Source organism: Zalophus californianus, chromosome 1 (assembly GCF_009762305.2).
Source record: "Zalophus californianus isolate mZalCal1 chromosome 1, mZalCal1.pri.v2, whole genome shotgun sequence".
NCBI classification, from domain to species: Eukaryota; Metazoa; Chordata; class Mammalia; order Carnivora; family Otariidae; genus Zalophus; species Zalophus californianus.
Genome location: NC_045595.1, coordinates 153,308,541 through 153,325,076, shown reverse-complemented (window position 1 = coordinate 153,325,076; position 16,536 = coordinate 153,308,541). Strand labels below are relative to the sequence as shown.

At 38.2% G+C, this 16,536-nt stretch overlaps 1 pseudogene; it reads left to right on the top strand.

Annotated features, from left to right (window-relative positions):
* The window catches only part of LOC113918141, a 31,878-nt pseudogene extending 15,557 nt beyond the window's left edge, over positions 1 to 16,321 (top strand).
* Positions 16,322 to 16,536: the final 215 nt, after the last annotated feature.

Sequence of the window (16,536 nt, the reverse complement as noted above, 5' to 3'; positions counted from 1 at the left end):
AGTAGTTAACTTTTTGGGGGTCAAACACTGTACATGGATTTCAACAGCAGAGGATGGACACTTCTAACCCCATGTTGTTCAAGGGTCAATTGTACTATGAACAACAATATGCCAAGAATGTCACCTCTTCCATTCTTGTCATTGGAATGTCTCCTTTCCTTTTATCTTTATCACTTTTGCTAGAGGTTTTTCTTCTTTTGCTTTTATTGAGCTTCTCCAAGAACCAACTTTTGACTCCACTGATATTTTTTCTTTCTGATTATACATTAGTGTATACTCTTTATTATTTACTTTATTCTGCTTATTTTGTGTTAATTTTCCATCACTTTCTAGTTTCTAAAGATGGAGGCATATGCTATATATCTGAGATTTTTCCACTTTTCTAATAAAAGATTTGTACTAAGTCTCTAATACTGTATAACAAATTACCAAAAAAATGTAGTAGCTTGAAAGCAACAAACATTTATTTTCTCTGCATCTGTGGGTCAGGAAAACATGAATGGCATTGCTATGTAGTTTTGTTTCAAGGCCTTTTATGAAATAGCTGGACCTGTAATCTCACTTGAAGGCTCAACTCAAAGAGAATACAATTCCAAGCTTTCTCACATGATTGTTACAGGCTTTAATTCTTTGCTGGCTGTTTGCCAGAGACTTCTATTCCTCACCATGTGATACTCTCCACAGTCTGCCTGAGTGAACTTATGACAAGGCTTCTGGCTTCCCCCAGAGCAAGTCATCTGAAAGTAAGCAAGTCCATGCCAGGGGGAAGCTGCAATCTTCTCATAATCTAAATCTCATACATGACATGTCGTACCATAGTTTCTACAATATCCTATTCTCTGTGTCTATCCACACTCAACAGCAAGGGAATGAGGATCTGCCTCTTAAAGGGAGGAGTATAAAACAATTTGTAGAGGTATTTTTAATGCCACAGTCAAATCTCTGACATACTTCTACTTCCCTCCCACATGTAAAATAACTTCCTCCCTGCTATATTTTTTATTTTCAAACAGGTATGGCTCTACCAGTTATTCTGTGCCTGCTCTGCCATTGTTTGTGTGAGGCAGACAAGTTGTCTTAGTTTCACAGGTCCACAGATTGACAAGAACTGTATTCCAGGAGCAATAGTTAAGGAATTACACCCATGGAGCAGTATCCACACCTGTACCTGAATCAAGTGACAAGATTCTGAACTTAGAATTGATTTGACAGTAAAATGAGACATCTGGCAGTCTTGGGAAAGAGGATATAAGCACTTTAAAACTGGATACTTCCACTGTACATCTCTGGGCCTTTCTTCTATCATTTGGCTTTTACTGTTGCTGCAACACCATGATACATGGTTATTTTATACTTTAGATACTAATTATATTTTACAGAGATTGAAAAATAAAAAATAAGTCTTTTATACTTATTCACACATTTTCAATTGCTGATGCTTTTATTCCTTTGTGTAGATCCAGATTTTGATCTTGGTATCATTTTTCTTCTGCCACAAAGATATCCTATTTATTTCCATTACATTTTTGTGTGAAATTATATATGTGTGTGTGTGTGTGTGTGTGTAATTGATATATAATAACTTGTATAACCTCTTTTATTTCAGATTGTGATATAATACAAAAATATACTTTGTCTTTTTCCCCAGTTTCTGGCACAGCGTTCCTAAAACTCTTGGAATTTCCTGAATGTCTTTGTTGTTCAATACGAGCCTCTGCATCATACCTGTGTTTCTACTAATGAGATGAATTAGGGTGGGACCCCCTTGATCGCTTCAGGGTATAGCTGGTCATCAAAAAGACCAAGTGATTAGAGAGTTGGAACTTTTAGCTCCACACCTCAGCCTCAACCTCTAGGGAGACAAGGTGTGGTGCTGGAGATTGAGCTCTATAAAAACTCTTGAACATGAAGCTTTGGAGAGATTCTGAAATAGTGAACACATCCACATGCAAGGACGGTGGAACACCCTAACTCTACAGTGACAGATGCTCCTGCACCAGGGATCCTTCTAGACCTTGCCCGATGTACTTCTTCATCTGGCTATTCATTTGTATTCTTTATAATATACTGGTAAACATAGTAATGTGGCTTTCTGAGTTCTGTGACCTGTTCTAGCAAATTACTGAACCTGAAGAGGAAGTCATGGGAACCCCCAATATATAGCTGGTCAGTCAGAAGTATGGGTAACCCAATATTTTCAACTGGCATCTGGAATGAGGGCAGTCTTTTGAGACTGTGCCCTTAAACCTGTGGAGTCTCATGCTATCTCTAGGTCATCAGACATGAATTTTGGACATTGAGTTGGTATCCACAGAAGATCAGAAAATTGATTCGTGTCAGAAAACATCCCAGACAAATATAAGTAATTAAAGATAATTTTGTCTAGGTTTTTTACTTGGATATAAAATTATTAATTTCAACTTTGTCTTTCAAAAATTTTCTCTACTATGTATTTGTCTTTTTCATTTAATTGACTTTTTATCACCATGGATTACTATCATCCATTTCCCACAAGCTCAGCACTGCTCAAGCCGAAGGACACAACCAAAACAATTCCCCAATCCCATCTTTGCAAGTCTATTTTCCTACGAACACTCATGATACAAAATCTTTATCAGTCAAGGGCTAATCCAAGCACATAAACATCACTGTAATGTGAACACACGAAATTTAAAGAATTATTAACCATAACATAAATTAATTATGAGTATAAAGAAAACTGTACAGAATAGCCTGTGTTTGAGGGAACAGTGTTCAAAAGGGAAACCAGGCCTCCTCCCCAAGGCTAGGATTCAGACCTGATCGCAGAAAGAGAAATTGCATTTGACTGTATTGTGCAGAAGTTTATTTGGTTGCAACCACCATAGCTGGTCTACCATTGCCAGGCAAGTAGGAAACACTCCTCTGGGGTGCATGGAGGCTGAGGCTGGCACTTAGATGCTTAGCAGGAGTCAAGCTTGGAAGCCACTTGCAAGCATAGTAGTAAAAGGCCTAAGAAACACAGTGTCCTTTTCAGGAATGCCACAGTGAGTTGCTCACTAGGCCTGGGCCAGCACAAACAGTTCAAGGTGTTGTGTGCTTTGGGCACATGATTTGGGCAGAGTGGCACTGGATGTCCCTATCTACATGCACCCTGGGAGTAATGCAGTAGGAGCAAGAAGAAACAAAAACAAAAGCAAATTGGAATTGAGAAAGACAATATCCTTTCTTCTGCGATGTCCTTCCAGCACCCTCTACTCTCAAAGTTTAACATCTTTCTCTCTGTATAGGAAATATGCTTAGAGGATCAATCTCCCTTATTACAAAGCATGGTATTAAAGGTACATTTTTATCCAAAAGGCAATAAATTGACAACTAGCACAAATACATATGCAACTGATGGAGGGGTTATGCTAAAATGAAGATGACAATTTAATTGGTCTTAGGTGGAGCCTGAATTTTAGGAACTTAACTCTAAACAGTTTCCTCTACTATATCTGGTAGGACCAATAAACTCCTAACCATATCAGCTGTCCCAAAGAAAACAATTAAAAACACGAGACAAAACACAAAAACGGTTATCTAATGGTTTGGAGAGTAAAAATTAGGAGGCAGATTCTGGAGAAGAATTAAAACTTGGCAGAAGGGATCACCACAGGGTTAGCTTTATTGATTTTGGCTTTTTGCCTCAGTGCAGACAACACTCACATCCCCATGAAGGACAGCTGTAGAACGTCAAAGCCACCACATTTCTGGCCTGAAGAGAAAGAATAGAGTTTGGGGCAATACCAGCTGCTAGAATATGAGGTATGTGGGGGGAGGCAGGAGCCACAAAAAACAGAGAGCCCTGGGGTCATATTTTGTGTATAAACTCTGAGCAAATCTCTGGCTGAGTGCTGAATTATACATGTGTAGGACACACTGCAGGCTGTAAGCAACCCAGCTAATGGAGAAAACAGTAACAGCAACAACAACAAACCCAAAGAATGTAATTTAGATTTGAGTTTCTATGTAAAAGTCAGAGTTCTCAGTTTGAGTTGAGTCCAATCAAGTTAACTGTCTGCTAAAACAAAAATACACATACTCCTTTCAGTTATATAACAGAATCCAGGTCACCATAACATGACATTCACAATGTCCAGGATATAATCCAAAATTACTTGAAATTTAACAAGCAGCAAAATGCAACCCATTTTAAAATGGAAAAATAATCACTGAAGGGTAATGTTAAAATAACCAAAATGTCAGAGATAGTAACCAAGGACTTCAAAGCAGCTCTCCTAACTATACTCAGAGAGAGATGGGAGAATATGCTCATAATGAAGGAAAAAAGAGAAAGCCCAACAGAGAAATAGAAAATATGAAAAAGGAAAAAAAAGGAAGTTCCAGAACTGAAAAATACAATTTCTGAATGAAAAAGTCACTGGGTGGACTTAAGAACAGACTAAAAATTAAGAGGAAAAAGTCAGTGAAGCTGAAAATAGATCAATAAATTGAAATAAATAGATTACAATATCAGAGGAAATGGAGAACAAGGCAGAAAAATATTTGAGAAAAATGCCAAAATGTTCCCACTTTGATAAAAGATATAAATTTATAGTTTGAAGAAGCTTAGGAAGCCTCAAGTCAGATAAATATGAATAAAACCATATTTAGGCATATAGTTAAACTGTTGAGACAAAAGATAAAGAGAACAACTTGAAAACAGCAGGGGAAGATGGCACATTTTATTCAGGAGGAAAACAATTTACGTAACTGTTAACTTATCAGAAATTATGGAGGCTAGAGACAATGGGATTTACAGCTTTAAAAGTGCTGGAAAAGAGATCAATGTATTGCAGTTTCAAATAATGGAAAAAATAAGAGAATTTGTCAAACATGTGTTACAAAAAACGCTTAGTGAAATTGTTCAAAATGAATGAGAATGATTCCAAATAAAAACTCAGATGTCCAAGAAGGAATGAAGAGCACTGGAATGGTAAATACATACAAACATTAAAGTTTTTTTCCTCTTTATTTGTTTAAAATATATATGACTAAAGCAAAAGTTGCGCTTCTGTGTGCACTTTACAATGTACATGATATAATATGTATGATAGGCAGAAATGTTGGTGGGATGGGGTAAATAGATCTCTACAGTCCCAGGGTGTCTACATTTTACATGGAGCAGTACAATATAATACAAAGTAGACTATAAAAAGTTAAAGATGTATATTTAATCCACAGAGCTACTGCTAGAAAATATTCAGAAGTATAGCTAAAAAGCCAGTAGATAAATTAAAATGAAATTCTAAATATATCGCATTGATCTGAAAGGAGGTAGAAAGGGATGATTTAAAAAAGAGAGATGAACAGAAACAAATAATAAAATGGTAATAACATAAAAGTCATTGGGAGAAGATATTTGCAAATGCATATTTGATAAAGGGCTAGTATCCAGAGGGGAGGTAGGTGGAGGGAATGGGTGAAACAGGGGATGGGGATTAAAGAGTACACTTCTCATGATGAAATTAAAAAAAAAAAAAACTGTGCCTAAAAAAATAATCATTAATTACCTTAAGTGTTACTGGACAAAACTAATCAGAAGGCAGAAGTTATCACAATTGACAAGAAAGAAACCTACCTGTATGCTCTCTAGATAGATACACTTAAAAATAATGCACAGACAGGGTTGAAAGAAAATGGATAGGACATACATACAGTATACAAACAGCAATTATAACAAGGCCGGAGCAACTATATTTATATAAGATAAAACAGACTTTTAGACAAATAGTATTACCAGAGATAGAAAAGAATAACTATTAAAGAACTAATTCATCAGGGAGACATAATAATCAGAAATACAGATGCACCTTATAACAGCTTCAAATTGGTGTTATACGTAAGTGATGAATCACTAAGTTTTACACCTGAAACCAATTTTACCATATATGTTAACTAACCAGAATTTAAATAAAAACTTGAAATAAAAAATAACAGCCTCAAATTACATGAATCAAAAATTGACAGAATTAAAAGGAGACTGGTTAATTCCACAATCAGAAGCAGAAATTTTAACACCCTTTTCTCATCAACTGATGGGATACTAGACAAATATCAGTAAATACATAGAAGATCAAGGAAACACTGTAGATTATTTTGATTGAGTTTACATTTATACAACAATGTAATTATCAACTTCAAAATATACATTCTTTTTAAGTGGACATGGTACATTTATCAAGATGGATCATATCCTGGGCCACAACACAAGTCTTTATAAATATAAATGAGCCAATATCATATAGATCATGTTGTACTACCACAACAATATTAAATTTGAGATCAATAGCAGTAAGATTCTATCTAGGGAAATCCCTTCAGAAATTGAATGACACCCATCTAAATTTTCTATGGTCCAAAGAATAAATTACAGCCAAATTAGAAAATGGTCCAAACTAAATGATAAGGAGATTATAACATAACAAAACTTGTTGGGATGCAACTAAAGTACATCTTACAGGGAATTTCTTAATCTTTCATGATTATATTAGAAAAGAAGAAAGGTAGCAAATCAGTGACCTACTTAAGAAACTACAAAAGTAGAGCAATATAATACCAAAGTAAGTAGAAGGAGGGCAATAAGATAAGAAAAATTCATAAAATAAAAACCAATAGAAACTATTAATAAATTCTGTCTCCCTTGTGTCTGCAGCTAAAATCTCTATCAGGTTCCTCTAGCCTTTCACTTACTATTTTCCCTCTGGCTACCTAGAATTTCAACAACTGATCCAAGGAGGACGCCTGGGTGGCTCAGTCGTTAAGTGTCTGCCTTTGGCTTAGGTCATGATCTCAGGGTCCTGGGATCGAGCCCCGCATCGGGCTCCCAACTCAGGGAGCCTGCTTCTCCCTCTGCCTGCCACTTCCCCTGCTTGTGCTCTCTCTCTCTCGCTCTCTCTCTCTGACAAATAAATAAAATCTTTAAGAAAAGAAAGAAATCAGCCAAGGATTTGAGGATGGCTTATATTAAGATTTGGCGTTCTCCTTCTGTCGTTCCCTATTTTGTTGTATTTTTCTCAATTTCTGGCCATAATGGCATCCCTGAACTCTGACCTCTTACTCCTTAGGTCAGTAGGATTCTTATTTTCTGTTTGACTTTGATCTGCCAGCATACTGTGTTGACCAGGTAGCACCCTTAGAGCAAAGTTCTATCAGCACAGGTCTTGCTCTGTGTGGAGCCCAACCGCTTTAGTATTTCTCTGTGCTTGATCTCCAATGCCTTAAAACAGTTTTCCAAAGTTTACCATTGTTTTCAGTGGGAGGGTTATTCTGATTCAAGATCCTCTGCCCTAACCAGAAGCTGGAAGTCCCCCATATAATTTTTAAACTTAGACAAACCTAAGACAAGCACTTAGATAAGTGCTTCTCAAATTTTAATGTCCAGATGAATCATCTGAAAATCATGCTAAAATGCAGGTTCTGATTTGGTAGGTCTCTAGTGGGGCCTGGGATTCCAGATTTTTAACAAGCTCCCAGTTGATACAGAAGCTAGTGTCCACAGACCACATTGAGTAGTGAAGCCCTAGACTACTAACATAATGAAGTATTTTACAGTATGATACAAGAGTTGTTGAGTTTGAAACAACGAGGGTTAACACTGCTGTTAGTGAAGAAGTGTTAGTTGTGACTGTAAATTCTTAATTTCCTTGGCCTAGGGATCCGAACAAGTGCCAGTATTGATAAAACCTACCTCCACCTTGTTAATGCTAATGGATTAAACAGCACCATGAGCCTGATTATATGTTAGCCAATTAAGATAAGCATTGAACTTGTCTTTATAAGCATATTTATCGTGATTGGAAATATTGATGTATTCCATGTTAAATACTGGCCAATACATCAAGTACATAATTTTGCCCTGGGCACACTCCAAAAACAACCACTGAAAACATATTTTAAAAAGGACAGTTGCTAACTTTTCTCAATTAAAAAAAAAAAAAAAGGACCTGAATCTCAATGGGTGATAACAATGACATTCCTTCCAGGGATCTGAAAGGAAGTTATCTCCTCCCTCCTTATAATATACATTGTCAGTCACTACCACATGAAGAGATAACCCCTCCCTTGGCTCACCAAACCCAGTCATTAAATTATACAGATTTTATCTTCTAAATAATACACCAATCCAACTCTTACCTTCCCCATCATTTTTTTTAAGATTTATTCATTCATTTTTTTTTCTTTTTTTGAGAGAGAGAGTGAGCACTCCTGTGGGGGGGGTTGGGGGAGAGACAGGGGGAGGGGAGCTAGGCTCTCAGATAGACTCTGCACTGAGTGCAGAGCCCTATGCAGGGCTCAATACCATGACTCTGAGATCAAGACCTGAGTGAAACCAAGAGTTGGAGGCTTAACCAGCTGTACCACCCAGGCGCCCCTCATACCATCTCCATCTTTGTTATCACTGTTCTAACTTAAGTATTGAACAACTCCCCTGACTGCTATTCCTTTTCCCTTCAGGTCCATATCTAACACTGCCACCCAACTAATCTATTTACCCCCTCCTTAAAACTTCTGCAATATAATATTCAAGCTATTCATTGTGACATAGAAGACACTCCATGAACTGATGTCTGCCTATCACTATGGTTTCTTTTCTCATGAGTTCTTTCCTCCAAAACTATATTCCAGTAACAATAGTCTGCTCTACTTACACTGGCCATGCTATTCCTCTTCCTTATGCTTTGGCTCTACCTGGGATATTTTCTAACAATGTGATCATTTTTTTCATCTTCCACAGTCCTTGCCTACAAACACACACACACACACACACACACACACACACACACACACTTGAACTAAAGAATGCTATTCTATTTGTATCTGAGTCCTAACCTTACTGCTCATCTCCCTCCAGATTCTACTTTATTTCACTTTTGAACCATCAGCCCTAATCCAGCTCCTGCAAGAAATGCCCAGAAAGGCTGGTCTAGAGTTTCTCACTGAAATGCAAATGAATCTTCTATCTGTCTTTACTGTATAGAGAGATTCAGAGTGAATGTACAGAATAGTTTTGCCCTTCATAATCTAAATAGAAACCTTAAAGAATAAACATATATAAGAAAGTTTTCTCAAAATGTCTGTGATAGCTTCAGGCATAGAAACTTGAATGGTAACTGTGTCATTCTATTCTGCTGGGAAGGAAACTTACATGTTATAAAGATGAGCAAGAGTGGTCACAGAAAGGAGGGGGGACAAACAAGCAGATAGTTGAGGACAAATAAATTTCCCATGGCCCTCATGCCTTGTAGTTCCTGAGCTTCATGAGCTTTATCACTGAAATTCTTCAACTGTCAATCTCATAATCTTCCTTCTACGTTCCTCTCCATTTCCAGTTCATTGATTATCTAAGACTTATTTTGCATTTCTCTGTGCCAGATTCTGTAGGAACTGTGGATACCATTGTTAACTGAATATAGTCTTGCTCTAAAATGTTCAGTATACTAGGAGAAATACATAAACTATTAAATATGGTTATAAAAACTACCAGCGGACTAAGCACAAAGTTCCTTGATCCACCCACCCACCAGTGAGGAGTGTATAAACAAGAGCCAGATTCAAGCGAATCTGTATTGGGGAAGCACCTGGCAGAGTTTCCCAGGGAAAGTTGTCGATTTTAATTCTGTCTGTGCATTTATTGTGATCATAAATACAACTCATAATTTCTTCTTGGGGGACTCCTCTGATCCTACTACGACCCACCAAATACATGGTTAAGGAGAAACAAGTGAGTCACTTCCATTTGCACTGTGGATGAGAAGTGTTCCTGCCATCTTAAATTAGAACCCAGGGAATTTTTTTTCTCAGAAAACATTTTTACATATAAAGTTTAGTTCTATAGTTATATTTCAGATAAATCAAAGGTTAAATACAATTTTGTATACTGGTTTTAGAACCTAAGCACCACTATGGCATAAAGAAAAAACATTCCCACTTCCAAGCGATTGGTTTACAATGCACTTACTATACCAACTTGTTACTAAGTCAGATACTTTTAGATCTTAATTTTACATACTAGGAAAACTTAGACTCAAAATTATCAAGTGACTTTAGATTTTTTTATATTCTTTTTTTAAATTTTTTATTGTTATGTTAATCACCATACATTATATCATTAGTTCTTGATGTAGTGTTCCATGATTCGTTGTTTGTGCATAACACCCAGTGTTCCACGCAGAACGTGCCCTCCTTAATACCCATCACCAGGCTAACCCCCCCCCCCCCCCTCCCCTCTAGAACCTTCAGTTTGTTTTTCAGAGTCCATTGTCTCTCATGGTTTGCCTCCCCCTCCGACTTACTCCCCTTCATTCTTTATTAAAAAATACAATTTTAAATTGCTTATAGAAATGACTGGATAAAAATGAAATAAATTTAAAAATAAGGGGCAAAAGAAAAAATTTGTTCCATAAATTACCTAAAGCCACGTAGAGGAAGGAAGAGTATTTCACTGTCTATGACTCAGTACATCCTCATAGCTAGAGCACTTAAATCCCTGACACTCTTGTCCATATTGATGAGAAGGTCAAGCCTTTAGAATGTGAGTTTAAAATAAGAGAGGGAACAGAGTATGGGGTACCCTAACAGACCAGATAATTTTAAAAGACATCATGGAATTGTGGGACCCTAGGAAAAATCCTCATGTTAATTCTAATGAAAATTAACCAACTCTTCTAAAAACTGTTTCCTGGTCAGTGTCATAGTTAAGTAAGTAGTGGCAACTGGAGAAAGCTTTGCTTCCTTTGTCTTAAACTCTGACATGGAAGTAGGGATGTTTGGAAGGCAACTGAGATAACTCAGTCTGTCTTGTTTGGGTTTCAAAGTCAAGATGTATCTGCAAGGTTAAAATTGATGGCTCATATAAACAACTCTTAGTAATGAGGTCATCTATCCAGCTAAGAAATCCAGATTTGCACTGACCCACCATTTCTGAGCGTAAATTGTCATGTCACCTTTATTTTTCCTTATTTATTTATTTTTATTCTGTTTCATATACCTTGCTTGAGAAAGAAGAAAATTCGACTATGTGAAGAAAATTCTGGGAGAACAAAACACTAGGGTATACCCTGCTGTACCCACTATTACTGTTATAGAGAAACAGAGGCAGAATCATTCAAAAGCAACCAAGAAGAAATAATACATGTAGGAATGCTGAAAATAATGCTGCTTTTCTGGTTTTGCCTACTCAGAACACCAGAATCTCCTCTCTGAATATCAAATGTAGTCCAGATATTTATATATAAGAACAATAAGAGTGCTTTTTTTTTTTTTTAACTCAGAGATTCAGGGAGACAAGAGATTTGCTGAAAATGCCTGAATCAATAATCTGAAATGAAAACTATACAATTCCTCACATACAGGAAGAATAGGAGTGTATAATGCTTTCTGAAGTTATTTCTCTTCTCTGCATTAAGAAACTGGGAATGACTCTTAAATAGTATAGCTGAGGGACCAGCATGGTCCAGCTGGAATGCTCCCTTGTATGACAGTCTACAGCAGTCCCTTCCTTAATTCTGAGCTCCAGTTACCACTTATCTCTTTGATACTTAAAAAGTAACATTTGAGGGGTACCTGGGTGGCTCAGTTGGTTACGCCTCTGACTTCGGCTTAGGTCATGATCTCAGGGTCCTGGGATCGAGCCCCATGTTCAGCTCCTTGCTCAGTGGGGAGCCTGCTTCTCCCTCTGCCTGCCACTTCCCCTGCTCGTGCTCATGCACTCTCTCTCTCTGTCAAATAAATCAATATTTTTTAAAAAGTTACATTTGATGACTAAATATTTATTAAGTTATTTTACAGAAGGCTTTGCCTCACTTCAATATGCTCTGCAGAAGAAGAATGTGAAGGAAATGCTGCCTTTTCCTATGAACATTGGAAAAAAATTGCATCTATGTCCTCTTTTGCCATACAAGGCATTTTTTTGTGATCTGTGGTGATGAGATGTATGTTTTATACCCATTTTGGAGGAAAAGTCCCTTCTGCTTGGAGTCATTGATCTAAAACTTATGCCACAATATATAATCACCAGCACCATTGGTCACCCCTGTGGCACCATTACTGTTTATTGTGGCAAGCCTACGGAGACTGGGTTACTGAGAGATGGAAAAGGTGTTCTGGAGAGGCAGAGAGGAACCAAGAGGAACATCAAATTTTCAGAGATCATCAGAATGTGATGCAGATATGAAAGATAAAGACAAGAAATTTTGGAGCCTACTGGTCCCTTAGGTCAGTAGTTCAAGCAGGACTCAATTTGCCCTCTGGTTTCCAGGATGCTCAGACAACAGAGAAATGGTCAGTCATTACATGACATCTACTGGCTACATGCATCACTTCTTGGGACTTTTACCAGAATCATTAAGAAAGAGGCACTCTCTCTTTCTTGAAGGAATATGTCAGTCTGGAATCCCTGTGAATCCTATTGGCTACCACATGGAGAGAATCAGCTGAGCAAATCTGAGGAGTGGCTGAAAGCCAGATGTGCCACAAATCTTTTTCAGAAGTAAATAAATCGCATTTGTTATGTTTTTAACTTGAACTAGCTGAGCTGGAGTTTTTGTAACTTGCATCTGAAAGAGTCACGGCTAAAACAAGTTATGAAGCCAATACTGTTTTCTCCATGTAACTGCATCTTTGGAAGTATTAATAATTCACTCAAAACTATGAAACTAAGGAATGGCTCAGACCAAATTAGAACTTTTTAAAAATCATAACTGAATTATATTCTCTTCAGGAACACATATATATGTGCTATACCATGAGGATCCCTCCTATATTTATTAACTGCTACCATATCTGTTGGCATATACGGGGAATAATAAATGATATTAACATTTTTATACAACAGCACTTTCACAGTCATCAACTTATTTTGGTGCTCAATCTCACCATTTCTATTCACTATCAAATTGGAGCTCCTCATCAGTAAAACAAGAAAACAAAAATGCAAGTCATAAAGCTGAGGAAGAAAGAAGCAAAACTGTCTTTATTCACACATAACATAATCGTGTATGTAGAAAAGGCTAAGGATTTTTAAAAAGAGCTATTAATACTATTAAGTTAGGCAAAAATGCAGAAAACAAAGTCATTTCACAGAAACCAGCTGTTTTCTATATACTAGCCACAAATAATCAGAGAATTAAATTTAAAAAATAACCACTTATGATCACATCCCAAAACATGAAATATCGTGGGATAAATTTAGTAAAATATATGCGAGACCTGTACAATGAAAGCTACAGTGCTGAAAGAAATTAAGGACCTCAATAAGTGGGTTAGAAGACTAAAATACTGTTAAGCTGTCAATTCCTTTCAAGATGATATCTACATTTATTACAATTTCAATCAATTCCTGGAAAGCATTTTTTTTGGTAGAAATTAACAAAAAGGTTTCTAGTATCTGTTTGGAAACATATAGACTTAGGAGAGCCAAAATAATTTTTGAAGAGAACAAAGAATTTTGAGGACTTATATGAACTGTTTTCAAGACTTACCATAAAACCACGGTAATTAAGAAAGTGTAGCATCAGCATATAAATATGTAGATCAATGGAAAAGATAGATAGTTTCAACATGAACCCACCCCTATATGACCAATTGTTTTTGACAAAGGTACCACCACAATTCAATGAGTAAAGGATAGTTTTTTTTCAACAAATGCTATTGAAAGAATTGCTTACCATTTGGAAAAAGTAAACCATGATGTTTACCTTCTACCTTACACAAAAAGTAACTTGAATCAGAGTCCTAAATACAAAAGCTAAAGTGATAAAATTTGTGGAAGAAAATGTAACTAAAAACCTTCATAACCTTGGGAGAACAAAGATTTCTTATAGATGACATAAAAATGGTAAACCATAAAAGAATAAAAATGATTAAAGTGGATTTCATAAAAATTTAAAACGTCTGCTCTTTGAAAGACACCATTAGGTAAATGAAAAGACAAGCTACAGGCTGGGGGAAAAACACTTGCAATAACCATAGCCTCAATATACACTGAAAACCTTCCTATGTTGTTTTCAGAAAGTACTTTTCCCCAACTCTTCCAAACAAAATAGTTTTGGCCTTAATACCTAAGCCATGTGTTCCTTTTCCATTCACCCTGGTATCTGAAAGGAATTAAGTACTGTTTAATATTTCAGGTTCAAAAGAAAAAGTTGAGAAGTGATATCTTTAAGGCATATCTGAAACAGTCCTTTGTTTTCTAAGGTCTAGTTCAACCTGAAAAAAAAAAAAGAAAAAAGACCCAAAACTTACCTGGATAGTCTATGAGTTGCACACATGCTCTGAAATTAGTCCTAGCTTTGACACTGGTTAGAGAACCCTAAGGACAAGATTGACAAAGAAGGAATGGAACTTCCAATGGGTCAACACAATTTTTAATGACCTGTGCAGACGTGGTAGGAGTCCAGGTAAGCGTGATCCCCCTTCAGGTGAGGCAGCAAGGGAAGGAAGGGAGAGGACAAACATGTTCTGCAGCTTCCCAGGTACAACCTAGAGCTGTTTATGCAGGCACAGAACCCCAGGACCCACATATAACCTCAGGTAAGAGAAGGTAACCAACATTATACTTCTTACCAACCTTGGAAAGTGATTTTACAGCCAAGATTTAATTTGATTTAGAAAAATTAATTTGGCACGTTTTATATTGAAAGTGTTAAGGAAAAAGTCAAAAGCTTGCCATTCTTTAATGAATTACTCACAAAGTATTATGCATGATCATTTAAAACTTCAATCCAGAACATGACATCTTGCTAAAAATCTTTCAATACCTTTAAGGCAGTTGTCCAAATCCATAGTTTGACCCATAACACCCTGTAAGATTTGGCACCTGCTGATTTCACTATGCTTGTCTCTGACTCTTTTTCTTGATCTCTGAGGAATATCAAAGACAAAAAGAACTTAAAGATGTGAGAAAATATAATTTTTTAGAATCCAGAGATTGATGTAATAATAGCTTCAAGTTTCTGAAGGAATAACTGTCCATCTAGAATTCTATAGCCACAAAAACTATCATAAAATCATGAGTACAAGATAAAAATATCTTTAAAGAATAAACTATCACTGAGAAGTTTACTTTAGCAAAAGGGGAAAAGGAGGTCTTGGATAAAGAATTAGATATGAAAATTAACAGTGAACAGATAAGTCAATAAATTAGTAAATATAAATAAGCATTGACTATGACCAGAAAAAAAAGAAAATAAATAATTTTGCTGGTTTTCAAAAACAACGTTCTAAATTGCTCAACAAAAATGTGGATGGGGGGGCGCCTGGGTGTTCAGTCGTTAGGCGTCTGCCTTCAGCTCAGGTCATGATCCCAGGGCACTGGGGGGATCGAGCCCCTCATTGGGCTCCCTGCTCCGCGGGAAGTCTGCTTCTCCTCTCCCATTCCCCCTGCTTGTGTTCCCTCTCTGGCTGTGTCTCTTTCTCTCTGTCAAATAAAGAAATAAAATCTTAAAAAAAAAAAAAATGTGGATAGGGGACTCCTCATGGCCCGCGGTGGCTGCTTGGGTGCAGAGCAGTGGTGACTGAGCTGCGAGCCTGGCTGGCGTGCCACCGAGCCCCGGTCTCGGCCTCGGCGTGCCCACCCCTCCCCGGGGCATCGCACCCCTGATGCTGCGTGGGTGCTGAGCCCCGCCCGGACTGGGACCGTGGTGAAGTATTTCCTGGGCCAGAGTGTGCTCCCTAGTTCCTGGGACCAAGTGTTCGCTGCCTTCTGGCAAGTGGTACCGGAATCCCTATAGCAAACAGGTCTTGACGAAAGACAATGGTGCACACGGGAGGTGGACCCCTGACCAGCAACTCCTGTCCCGGTGTCTCCTGACCAAGGCCAACAGGATGTCCCGCTGGGCCGAGCGACTGTTTCCTGCCCAATGCTGCTCACTTGGTGTACATCCTGGAGGATTCTATTGTGGACCCGCAGAACCAGACCATGACCACCTTCACCTGGAACATCAACCACGCCCAGCTGATGGTGGTGGAGGAACCATGTGTTTACTGTGTGAACTCTGATAACAGCGGCTGGACCGAAATCTGCCAGGAAGCCTGGGTCTCCTCTAGCTTATTTGGTGTCTCCAGAGCTGTCCAGAAATTTGGTCTTGCCCGGTTCAAAAGCAACGTGACCAAGACTATGAAGGGCTTTGAGTACATGGCCAAGCTGCAAGGGGAGGCCCCTTCAAGACCCTCCTTGAGACAGCCAAGGAAGCCAAGGAGAAGGCCAAGGAGACGGCACTGGCAGCTAACAGAGAAGGCCAAGGACCTTGCCAGCAAGGCGGCCAGCAAGTAGCGGCAACAGCGGCAGCACTTCGTGTAGCCAGCCCAGGCCCTGGGGCAGTAGGACACCTGACCACCCGGGCTCCAGTCCCTCTGCCCTTCCCCCTTGTACTTTACTAGTAAAAGTCAGCTTCTAGCCCTTTCTGCTCTCTGGGGGTAGGGGGAAGGGGAGTGTTGGGGCTTGAGCCCGGTGTCCTGTTTGGTGCTGACGGTGCAGCGGCATGGTCCCCACATCGGAGCCGGGACTGCAGATTC